Raw genomic sequence first — 12108 nt, 5'->3', positions numbered from 1 at the left:
GGATGTTAGGAGTTCACTTTGGCTCAACGTGACAAGTCGAACTTCGATCTAGAATTTCATCTGAAAGCGCATGGAGCGGAAAGATCCCGTGCCATTAAGTGTTCTTCTGGCTTTTCTTCTTTTGGAAACAACAAGATCGCTCCTTTTTTTTTTTTGTTGTTGTTGACAAATATTCAAAACAGGTCTAATTGTCAAGCATCTTATCCCCGTGAGAGGCCCGTATGAACAGCGCTTTAAATTGAGCTATTCATGGTCAGGATGCAGTGAAAGTCCAAATTTGGGATATGATGTCCTAAATCCATCACCCTATTAGATCATAGATAGACAGTGCCATGGATTACATAACACATATAAGACTGACACCTGCTACCCAACCTTCCTCGTGGATTGATTTGGATTTATTATGCTTGCAACAATAATGTTTCTGTTTTGCACAAAGCTGAACGGGCACGTTTATCACTCTCTTTGCCAGGAGTGGCTAAAGTCAGTGTCCGTGTCGCGCTGTGAACTGACAGGGGAAAATGGGAGCTAACGAGGTTGTCAGATGTCCTGACAAGACAAATGAGAGATCGTCACTCCCTGCGCTTTAATAACATTTAATGGAAACGTATTGCACCGTTCAAAATAAAGTGCTGCAAACAGGGCTCTGAAGGCGACTCAGTTAATTACGCACGGCGCCGCAAATTACGCATCAGCTAAAGGGTGTTGGCCTGGATTCAGCACCATCAAGGAACACTATCTACATAACAAATATGATCTAATATGGCAATGTGACCTCTGACTTTGATAGCTAATTGAAAAAAAGCTGTAATTTCTATGTACAAAATGTTAAGTTTGTTTTAAATCCAATGGACCAACAAGGTTTGGTTATGTGTAAGGTGAGCATTTATATTTACTGTGATCTTTGTATCACTGTAATACCTACAACTTCCTGCTTATTAATATCTAAGTCCATAGGTTGGAGTTCAGCTGTACAGGAATGAAATATGAGCGTTCTTCTGTGTAATGTGTGTTGTGCGTTTTAGCACACACATCGTTTGGCCATTATGGTCATGACACAAGGTCTCCATAAAGAAATGCGCATAAACTTCCTTCACTGTTTAGTTAACATCCAGCCTTATTCTATAAGGCTCATTATCTGAAATCTGTTTTGACGGATGATCTTTTATGGAAAAAATGGAATGGATATATTCAAACCCAAGACAAAATAATAGGGTATGCAAAAAAAAATAAAAATAAATAATCAAACCTGCTTGTAAAACAAACAAACGAAACAAAAAGAAGAAAGAAGAAAAAAAAACAGTTAATTCCAAAGATATCAGCACAGTTACTACATATCAAACCAGTGGCAGGGATTCCGCTGGGTATCAGAAACCCGTCTCTATATATTCACTAGGGCATCATGACTGACATGCGAGGGAAAGACATTTGTGATCTTGTAATTCAGCTCCGCTCGATCCGCCTGATGGAGTAGACGGGATGTAAAAATAGACATTAGTGCGCTAATGCCATCACCTGGCCTGTGGCGCTTTGCTGCGCAGGTCAGAGAGGCAGGAGCACCTGCTGCAGAGAAGTAATTATACCTCAGGCACCTGCGAGCTAGATAGATAGATAGATAGATAGATAGATAGATAGATAGATAGATAGATAGATAGATAGATAGATAGATAGATAGATAGATAGATAGATAGATAGATAGATAGATAGATAGATAGATAGATAGATAGATAGATAGATAGATAGATAGATAGATAGATAGATAGATAGATAGATAGATAGATAGATAGATAGATAGATAGATAGATAGATAGATAGATAGATAGATAGATAGATAGATAGATAGATAGATAGATAGATAGATAGATAGATAGATAGATAGATAGATAGATAGATAGATAGATAGATAGATAGATAGATAGATAGATAGATAGATAGATAGATAGATAGATAGATAGATAGATAGATAGATAGATAGATAGATAGATAGATAGATGCCCCATATCATAATGGTCCCACCACCAAAGCGATCTATAGTGTTTCTTAATCAGTTAAAGATGTGACAAAAAAGTTTAACAGTGAATATTTTGTTAGGTTTTTTGGTGTAAAGGACTCGTTTGAATGCCTGACGCAGCGACCATAAGTCCACGCAGCCAAGGAGACAGTAAACAAAAGGCCAAATGTGACAAAAAGTCAGCGCAGATCTCTGCGATACGTGTAAGTGGATGCAGCGGTGCAACGCAGGCTTCGAGCTCACACAAATAACAGGCCTATGTAAAACAGCACATAGCAAATCAGGCAATAACGACGACAAACCGTCTGGAAAATGGACGCACACAGTGCGGCAAGAAATCACTTCTTTCCTCCCCTCCCTCATCCTCCGTGTTCGGATGACAAATCCTATCCCGGAGTAAATATTTTGAGGATAATTGAACTGATTGTTATTTGCAAGTTTCTCGGTCTTGGATATAAAAGCGATGGCATGGCTGTGCGCACTCCTAATGACTTTCAGACCATTGGCAAGATATATTCATAATGGGGCGACTCCTGAATCGTTAATATGCAGTTCTGTGGAACATGTCAGGATGCATTACTGATGGGAAGATTTTTTTTCCCCCCTCCTTTCTGTAAAAGACTCTTTTAACACAGAAATTGTGAATTACATTGAGCCTCAGAAAGTTCACAAAAAGCTCCAACTGACCTCTTTGCAGCTTTTAAGAAAGCTCAGTAGAGCTCACTAAAAGCTCTCTAAAGCCTTTCACAGTCTGGAGAGAGGGCCAACAAAACAAGGAGTCCAACACAAGTATAAAGCGTCAAAGGAAAGCAGAGGATTTTTTTGTTTGACGACATGTTTGTGACTTATTCTGGATACACTTTGTAGCTCCTTGGACGTATAGATTATTGAGGACTTCTCCAAGGAGAAATAAAGATGATTTTCGGGTCAGTGCGTCACTATTGATCTTATTCAGTCCATCCCGGTTATTCAGCAGCACCTCGCTGTGGATACACACTACATTTCAGTCTATGTAGTGTTAAGCCAGCATTCTGGCCACGGACAGCCTCTGTGTACTCTATGAAACGTTTTTAAATGTAATCACAAACGAACCGTAATTAGACAAGTAATTACCGGCGTAATTAACAGCCTCTTTCTGCTCGCTGTGCTTTGATATGCTCGGCCGGCCGGCGCGCTCTGCGCTTTATGGCTCACAGGCGGCAGCCGCAGCGCAGGATAAAGTCTTTATTATTATTGCTCGAAACCCATCTGGTAATAGTCTTGCCCGGGACCTCCTCCCCCCCTAATCAAGGTTTTAATTAAAGACGGTTGAGGGCCATAGAGAACATGAAGGCCAGTAATTAAGACTAACATTGGACCCTAACAGATGCAACCCTCCTGCGTTGAGCAAGAAAGGAAGAGCGAGACGCGCTGCTGGGTCGCTTTTGCTTAATATTCAGCAAATAATGACGGATGAACAATGATTAAAGGTTGCCGCTCATCTTAATACACTAAGACACACAAGGAGCAGGGGAAAAAAGCTATTTTCTAACCTGTATCATGATTAAAGCAGACCTTGGTGGTGATGTCAGATAGAATACTTGGGGTTTCATTTTCCTCCATAGGTTATTATATGTAGAAGGAAACACCTGATGTGGCTTTTAGTTGTCCAAAGCGATGCAGGAGCTCCCAGGCTCTCCTATTTTTCCCTCTTGTAGAGCTTTTCTGACCTCTAGCGGCGAGAGGGAAAACTGCAGATATTTTAACGTTCGAGAAGATAAACACTGCTCATCCTTGATAGGAAACAAGCAGAAAAGAAAACAATTAGTCCTGCAGTCGTTCATATGAACGTCCTAATTTATTGACAAAATCATATTTTTAAGGGGTGAAGAGAAACATTTTTGCAATATAAGACAGAATTTAAAACATATATATTTTTATGTAGAATTTCAAAATCATAAACAAAAACACCTTACTAGAGTAAATGCAATTCTTTGATTTTTAGGGAAAACTATTCTTCCTGTTCAACTTCGAGCCCTTGAAATATTTTCATGACTTTGTCCCATTACAGACAGATATTAGTCACTGTCACTCTTTGTCAGCTGATGCACCTAATACATGTATAACATCCCCAATAAAAAGAAAACATTGTGCATGCACCTTGTTTTTGTAGTTGTAGACAAAATACACAAATCTGCTTAAAAAATTTAGGATGACACACAATTTATTTTTGTTGTTTTTTTTTTTTTTTTTTTTTTTTACAAAATAGGAAATATTTGAAAAGAAAAGAGGATGAATGACCTTGTTTTTGTAAAGTAGACAATACACGAAGAGGAATCAGTTTTAAGACAATATCTATTCAAGCTTCAAATTTGTTTAATTTTTATCTTGTATGTGTGTAAGCTTGACAGTTTTGTTTGTTTTAGACTATTTGTTTGTACTGATAGCATATAAATGACCAGAAGCTTTCCCTTTTAAGTTAATTTATTATATATATATCAGGATCTCTTCTTGTAAACACTGACCAGTGTCCTTATCTAATTTTCTTTTCATTACCACCCCTTGTTACAACAGAGCAGTTCTGCAAAGCTTTTTTAGTGTCTGTGTCCCCAAGTTTGTGAGAGAGACAGAAGCATGCAATTACCCTTAATATCTCAGTAATGTAAAAAGAATGAGACTTAATTTTCCATCTGGTTGCATGGAGAGAAATGTCAAATGTGTTGGATTGAGACCGCGGTTTTAATCATTAAAGGATCACGGTTAAGGTTGATAAGGAAGGATTAGGGTTTTGCTGCTCATGCATAATTTAATCTATTGATCAGATGAGCGTCAAGCTCGTAGAGCCAGTTGGAAAAAGATTCTTTAACAACTATGTTAATATTGAAAAGTGAAATAAAGTGCTTTGAGACTTTAGAATATTAGCAATTGAGTGGATTACCATGTTTTATTATTAATCAAAATTCAAAGAACACACAGATTATATTTGGTCTATTTTCTATGGGATGCTGCAGATTTTTTTCTCTTATAGCACCTTTGTCTCTCTCTACTTTACCCTCTTTCTCTCTCAATATGTGGAAGAAAGCTGGCATTTACTTGACAATTTCTGCCTTTAAATGCAGTGTTTTTATCTACACCTAAGATAGCTGCATACTAGGACAATTTAACAGACAATTTAACTGACCGTGTGTTAGTGAAGCTGTCTGAGTCCCACTCTTTGCCAGAGTGCCATGGCATGATGGATGTAGGCAGTCTGGGTTACGTGAAAACGACACACACACAAACACACACAACCGCTGTCCCACTGAACACACAGCTACACGGACACGCCGTTCTGCCATATTTTCTCAGTACAAACACATATGGGCCCATCCATAGCCAACCCCCTTCCATTAAGTCAACATCTTGTGCTGGCGGTTGGAACAGTGCGGGGCTGGAGTCAGGTCGTCCAAATCCGTCAGTAAGCGGAGGCAGAGGCGTTTGTCATCCTCCTCTCTGGGCACCATCCTCCTGGAAGAGAGAGAGGGGGGACAGAGGGTGGTGGAGTTGCAAAGCATCTGGCTTTGGTAGCTCCAGCTGCAGGAAAAGAAGAGGGACAGGAGCTTTTCTGCAGCCCAGGGGAGACACTCCTTCTGCAGCCAAAAGTCTCCAGTACTTTGTCTGCTTTTGTGGTGAGAAAAAAAAAGGAGTAAGCAGCTACTGATGAATCTTTTTTTTTTTTTATGTTAGTGTTTTATGAAAAACTCCAGTAATTTCAACACCACGCACTGAGAAGAATCACAACCCCAAGATTCACGTTTATCAATTCCAGCCAGGCTGTCTGAATAATTTCAACCAAGTTTTGTTTTAGATAATATATTTTAGCAACAAAGACTGTATTTATCTTACCTTGTCCATTGGATAATTTAAGGCCTTCCTTGAATAAAGTTGTGGAGCAGCTAAGGTGCACAAAAGTATTCTAGAGCTATTAAACTAGAATGCTGACCCAAAGGAAAATGTCACCTAAATAATGATCCAAAAAGCAGAGCCCTCAGTCCCACTGCCAAGGCCTAGAGACACTCTTTAGCATCCAACATCAGCCCGAAAATGATGTTAAGCCGACGTCGACGTTTAGCACCAGACTCCATAGCCTCAGAGGGTGTTTTGTCACAGATCCGTGGATGATTCAGAGCCTGCGGACGGTATTTAGTGTTGGCACTTAGTGTCCCAGTGTATTCCAGGGTTTGCTCTGAGGCGCTATATAGCTGTGCTGATTGAAGGAAAGAGATCAAATTAGATGGTTTTAGGGAAAAGATGATTAGTCCTCAGAGGGACAACACATGCATTATTCCCCTATTGTGAAGTGTGACCTTTATAACGGGAACAGAGAGGGGGGCAGGGGGGTTTGAGGAGTCCTCTACTCTGTCTAAATTATCCTCTGGGATTAATTAACCCCATTCGTCCATTAGGCGTCTGGGACTGTGGATCAGATCAGGATGGACGTTTTGGAGGAATCTCAGTGCAGCATTAAGCAGACAGGTAAGAAAACCAAGCAACTCCAGATGTGAGAAAGACAGACAGACAGACAGACAGACAGACAGACAGACAGACAGACAGACAGACAGACAGACAGACAGATAGATGGTAGATAGATTTAAAGAGAGGACATTTTTAAGGTCCTTGCAAGGTATTTTGCCAGGGGTTATGTTTAGGGATAAGCTGTGAATTGAGTTTAGTTTAAGGTTAGGGTGAGGTATGCATGGTAATGGTTATGTTCGAGGTTTATACTCAAGATTGGTGAATGGGAAGGGTTAAAAATGACTGAAAATCAATGCAAGTCAATAAAAGTCACTACATATAGCAAGACAATAATGTGTGTGTGTGTGTTCTTGTTTTTAATATGTTGTAGGGCTGATTTTCTGGAAAAATAAAATTTTATGGGGACTGACTGCTGCTTGTGGGGCCTTATGCCTGAACCCCACGAGGGTAACTGCTGTTTTAGGGTCAGGGGTCACATTTAGGAAGAAGGTGTGAATTGAATTTAGGCCATAGAAATGAATGCAATATGAATGGGACTCAATGGAAAGTCTTCATAAGGATAATGTGGCACATTTATGTGTGTTTGTGTGTATGTATTGGAAACATATTCTAGGACATTATACACTTTTTAAGTGCTTTTTTGGACTATATTCACTCTTTTTATACCATCTGTTGTACTTTTATCTTTAACGCCATCTTGCTTTAACTCTGCCCTTTGCACTCTGTATAAGGTACTGGAACCAGAATTTCCCCGAAGGGAATTCCCTGAAGGAGTAATCCCAAGGCATAAATAAAGTTGAGTCGGTCTAAGTCTAGTTGTTCCTAGTGCAATTTTTTCACAGTGATGGGGTAAAAGTAGTGTTAGTGCTTTTGACTGCCAGTTGGAAGTCTGGTAAAAAGAGACTGTCCTGGGTAGGGATGGTCATCCATTCTGGCCTGTCAGAGGATATGGCTTGAGTAGGTCTCAATTAGGCATGGCAGTGGGGAGCCAATGATTTACTGAGCAGTTAGTGCGACTCGCTGCATTTGTTTCTTTTCAGGTAATGTGCACCCGGCATGCCACACCATGTATCTGCAGGTCAGGATGCTCTCTGTTGTGCAACGTTTTTCAGTGGAGGTAAAAAGCAGTTCTTTCTCCTCAACATTCCTCAGGAAAGACAGTGTTAAGTCTTTTTAAAAATATTAGTGACATTCACAGTACAGTCAAGGTCATTTGAGAGGTTTAGTCCAAGAAACATTAGGCTTGTGACCCACTCCAACTCTTTCCTGTTGATTTTCATTACTGACTTCAGTGTTTTCATCGACCTTTGATTTCTTGCATCTTTTTGGAGTTGAGCTTGTGGTGGTTGTCACTATAACAGGCCGCAGGTGAGTGGACTTCCTCCCTGTACCATCTCATCATCATTCTTGTTCAGCTCTACAATGGCTATACTTTCTGCAAATTTGAATAGGGTGCTTGGAACTCTGGGTGGCAACACCGTTTTGGGTGTACAGTGTTTCCAAAGTGGGCCAAGAACGCAGCCTATAGAGAAACAAGTATTGAGGTCAACAGAGAAGGATGTAGAGGTGCTCATCCTTTAGTTTTGATGTCATCACCTTGGCTAGCTTGGTTGACTGGCTTAATGGTTTATTCTATTCACCTGCCTTGCTCCGCCCAGTTTCTAATCACTGTTCATCTTATCCACCTGCTCCTGCCTGTGTTTAAGCTGGTTGCTCCGAGTCATTATTGTCAGATTATTCAAGCCTTCTGTGAGAGTTCTATAGCATACCTGTTGTTGCTCTGATTGCTTGATCCTGACCAGTTCTTCCCTCAGATATTTGAGCCTGTCTGTTCCTGTTTCGGATTTGTTTGCCTGATGTGTTTTCGGACTCCTGTTGGTTACTGCTTGTGGACTGAACATGGATCTGCCTCCTGACTTCAACTTAAATTTCCTCTCGGTACCTCTTTGGATCTCTTATCTTCTGGTTTGGACTCCTGTTAATGTCCTCAACATCAGCTTGGGCTTCATCTTCTGAAAACTCCTGCCTTCCTTCGTCTGCTTGGGTCTACTCATTGCCCAGGTTAGTACTCTTCAGGCTCCGGCTCCTGAACTTTCTGGGTGACGTTTGCTGCATGCTGTTGTTAGCCATCTGGCTAGATTCTATCAGTACAAACATTCTACCCGCACAGATTGAACTAAAAACCAGGTTAGTGACTCACACGCCCGTAATCATCATCTTTCAGATTTACGTGGTCACTAACCTGAGTTTTCCCTCTTCAGAGATTCCAGACTTTGACGCCCTTGTTGCTGAGTTGTAGATCCGGCGTACTGTAATAAATGCTTTTGTGAATCACACCAATCTGTCTACTTTGAATCGTGGGTTCTCAGTTCTGCGCCTTCACAGATGAGGACTGTAATCAAAAAGTTTATGCAGTTTGATGATCAGCAGGCAGAGGGGCTTAAGGAGTTACATGGAAGAGCAATGGGGATGGCTTCGAGTGTGGAACTGTAAGCAAACCGATTGTGGTCAAAGCCAGTTGGGATGTGAAACTTGACAGAACACTTTCTCCATACATTTCATCATCAGCTGTGTCAGGGCCAGTGTTCAGGGAGGGTGGTCATGCTCAGATGGTGTCACCTGTGTGTCCTCTGCCAGCCTGCTGTCATCTGCAGCGACACTGCTGATGCTGACAGCAGAAGATGAAAGGTGTCCAGCTGGTCTGGAAGAGAGGTGTTGATGAGGGAGAGGATGTTGTGGCACTTTGTGAAGTCAGTAAAGGTTCGGATGCTTATTTTTTTACATGAGCTGAATTTCTTTCCAACTAATATTGGCTTCTATTTACTTCCTGTTGTTTAATTTAGCAGCAGATGTTTTCTATTTTGTCTCTGTTCAACTGCCTCTCCAACTGAAGACCTCAGTGTTGTGTAATGCCGAAAGCCTGGCCTGGATTAGTTTCCTGATATTTTTGTTGTAATACATTTTCACATTTTTATTTCTTACAATATTCTCTTGGTTTCTCTGTATTTTTGTAGCAAACTTTAAACCAGCTTCAAAATGCTATTTCTTCTGCAATGAAGCCTTATTCAGAGATTGTGCATAGAAGCAATTGGGTTTGAGGGCATCACTTATTGTTTTGGTATGAAAAAATCTATACCTATTTTTTCCATGTCTTTCTGAAGTTCTCTGCATTTCTCTTGGCTCTTGTACAACTCTTCCTATATTTCTATTTAAGGGAACCTGGATGATTAATAGTTAAGTTATGCTATTATCAATACTGGATCAAAGCTCCAGTATTGCTCACTGGATCCCTTAGAAGTTTACAAATGCAGGTTTAATGTTTTGATTAGTACGTTTTAGCAAAACACTTTTTATGTCAAGATCTATTTGAATATATAAGACTACAGTGGGGCAAAAAAGTATTTAGTCAGCCACCAATAGTGCAAGTTCTCCCACTTAAAAAGATGAGAGAGGCCGGTAATTTTCATCATGGATATACCTCAACTATGAGAGACAAAATGAGAAAAAAAATCCAGAAAATCACATTGTCTGATTTTTAAAGAATTTATTTGCAAAATATGGTGGAAAATAAGTATTTGGTCAATCACAAAAGTTCATCTTAATACTTTGTTATATACCCTTTGTTGGCAATGACAGAGATCAAACGTTTTCTGTAAGTCTTCAGAAGGTTGCTGGTATTTTGGCCCATTCCTCCATGCAGATCTCCTCTAGAGCAGTGATGTTCTGGGGCTGTCGCTGGGCAACACGGACTTTCAACTCCCTCCAAAGATTTGCTATGGGGTTGAGATCTGGAGACTGGTTAGGCCACTCCAGGACCTTGAAATGCTTCTTACGAAGCCACTCCTTCGTTACCTGGGCGGTGTGTTTGGGATCATTGTCATGCTGAAAGACCCAGCCACGTTTCATCTTCAATGCCCTTGCTGATGGAAGGAGGTTTTCACTCAAAATTTGACGATACATGGCCCCATTCATTCTTTCCTTCACACGGATCAGTCGTCCTGCTCCCTTAGCAGAAAAACAGCCCCAAAGCATAATGTTTCCACCCCCATGCTTCACTGTAGGTATGGTGTTCTTTGGATGCAACTCAGCATTCTCTCTCCTCCAAACACGACGAGTAGAGTTTTTACCAAAAAGTTCTATTTTGGTTTCATCTGACCATATGATATTCTCCCAGTCATCGTCTGGATCATCCAAATGCTCTCTAGCAAACTTGAGACGGGCCTTGACATGTTCTGGCTTAAGCAGGGGGACACGTCTGGCACTGCAGGATTTGAGTCCCTGGCGGCGTAGTGTGTTACTGATGGTAGCCTTTGTGACTTTGGTCCCAGCTCTCTACAGGTCATTCATTAGGTCCCCCCGTGTGGTTCTGGGATTTTGACTCACCGTTCTTGTGATCATTTTGATCCCATGGGGTGAGATCTTGCGTGAAAGACCCAGATCGAGGAAGATTATCAGTGGTCTTGTATGTTTTCCATTTTCTAATAATTGATCCCACAGTTGATTTCTTCACACCAAGCTGTTTACCTATTGCAGATTCAGACTTCCCAGCCTGGTGCAGGTCTATAATTTTGTTTCGGGTGTCCTTTGACAGCTCTCTAGTTTTGGCCATGCTGGAGTTTAGAGTGTGACTATTTGAGGTTGTGGACAGGTGTCTTTTATACTGATAACGGGTCCAAACAGGTGCCATTAATGAAGGTAACAAGTGGAGGACAGAGGAGCCTCTTACAGAAGAAGTTACAGGTCTGTGAGAGCCAGAAATCTTGCTTGTTTGTAACTGACCAAATACTTATTTTCCACCATATTTTGCAAATAAATTCTTTATAAATCAGACAATGTGATTTTCTGGATTTTTTTTCTCATTTTGTCTCTCAAAGTTGAGGTATATCTATGATGAAAATTACCGGCCTCTCTCATCTTTTTAAGTGGGAGAACTTGCACTATTGGTGGCTGACTAAATACTTTTTTGCCCCACTGTATAAACAGAGTAATAGCAAATATTCAATTCTATTCAGTTTATCTATATAGCACCAATTCACAACACGTCATCTCAAGGCATTTTACAATTCAACCAGATCAAACAGTCAAACTGATTCAAAGTTTTCTATCTAAGGAAAACCAGTTAATTGTTTTGACTCATTGACTCGAAGCAATCCCTCACACCAAACATGCTTATAGCGACAGTGGAGAGGAAAACTCTGTTTTAACAGCAAGAAACCTCCAGCAGAACCAGGCTTAGTGTGAGTGACCATCTGTCGAGGCCGACTGGGCATCCAGTTAGTCACATTTGGAGAAAAAGGACTCCACTGAAAAACAGTCCAAGCTCCAACATCTCCAAAGGCATTGATTTGCACATAGGAGCCGGAATACCTAACAGATTTCACCGGCTTTCTACTTTAGTTTTTTTGCCTTTTCATTCTTCCTATTCTTTATGAATTTATTAAATATTCCCCATGTTCATTCATTTAAACAAAAAATTTCAACAGCAAACTAATTTGCTCTAGAAAAACTGTTTTATTTTAATAAAATACACAGAAACAGTCTAGATGAAATTGTGGCTAAATCAATAGCTTTTTGTGCAAAACATATTTTTCTCTATTTGGAAA

Source organism: Cyprinodon tularosa, unplaced genomic scaffold (assembly GCF_016077235.1).
Source record: "Cyprinodon tularosa strain WSP-4 unplaced genomic scaffold, ASM1607723v1 ctg59, whole genome shotgun sequence".
Taxonomy (NCBI): Eukaryota; Metazoa; Chordata; class Actinopteri; order Cyprinodontiformes; family Cyprinodontidae; genus Cyprinodon; species Cyprinodon tularosa.
Note: the sequence above shows the minus strand (reverse complement) of the source record.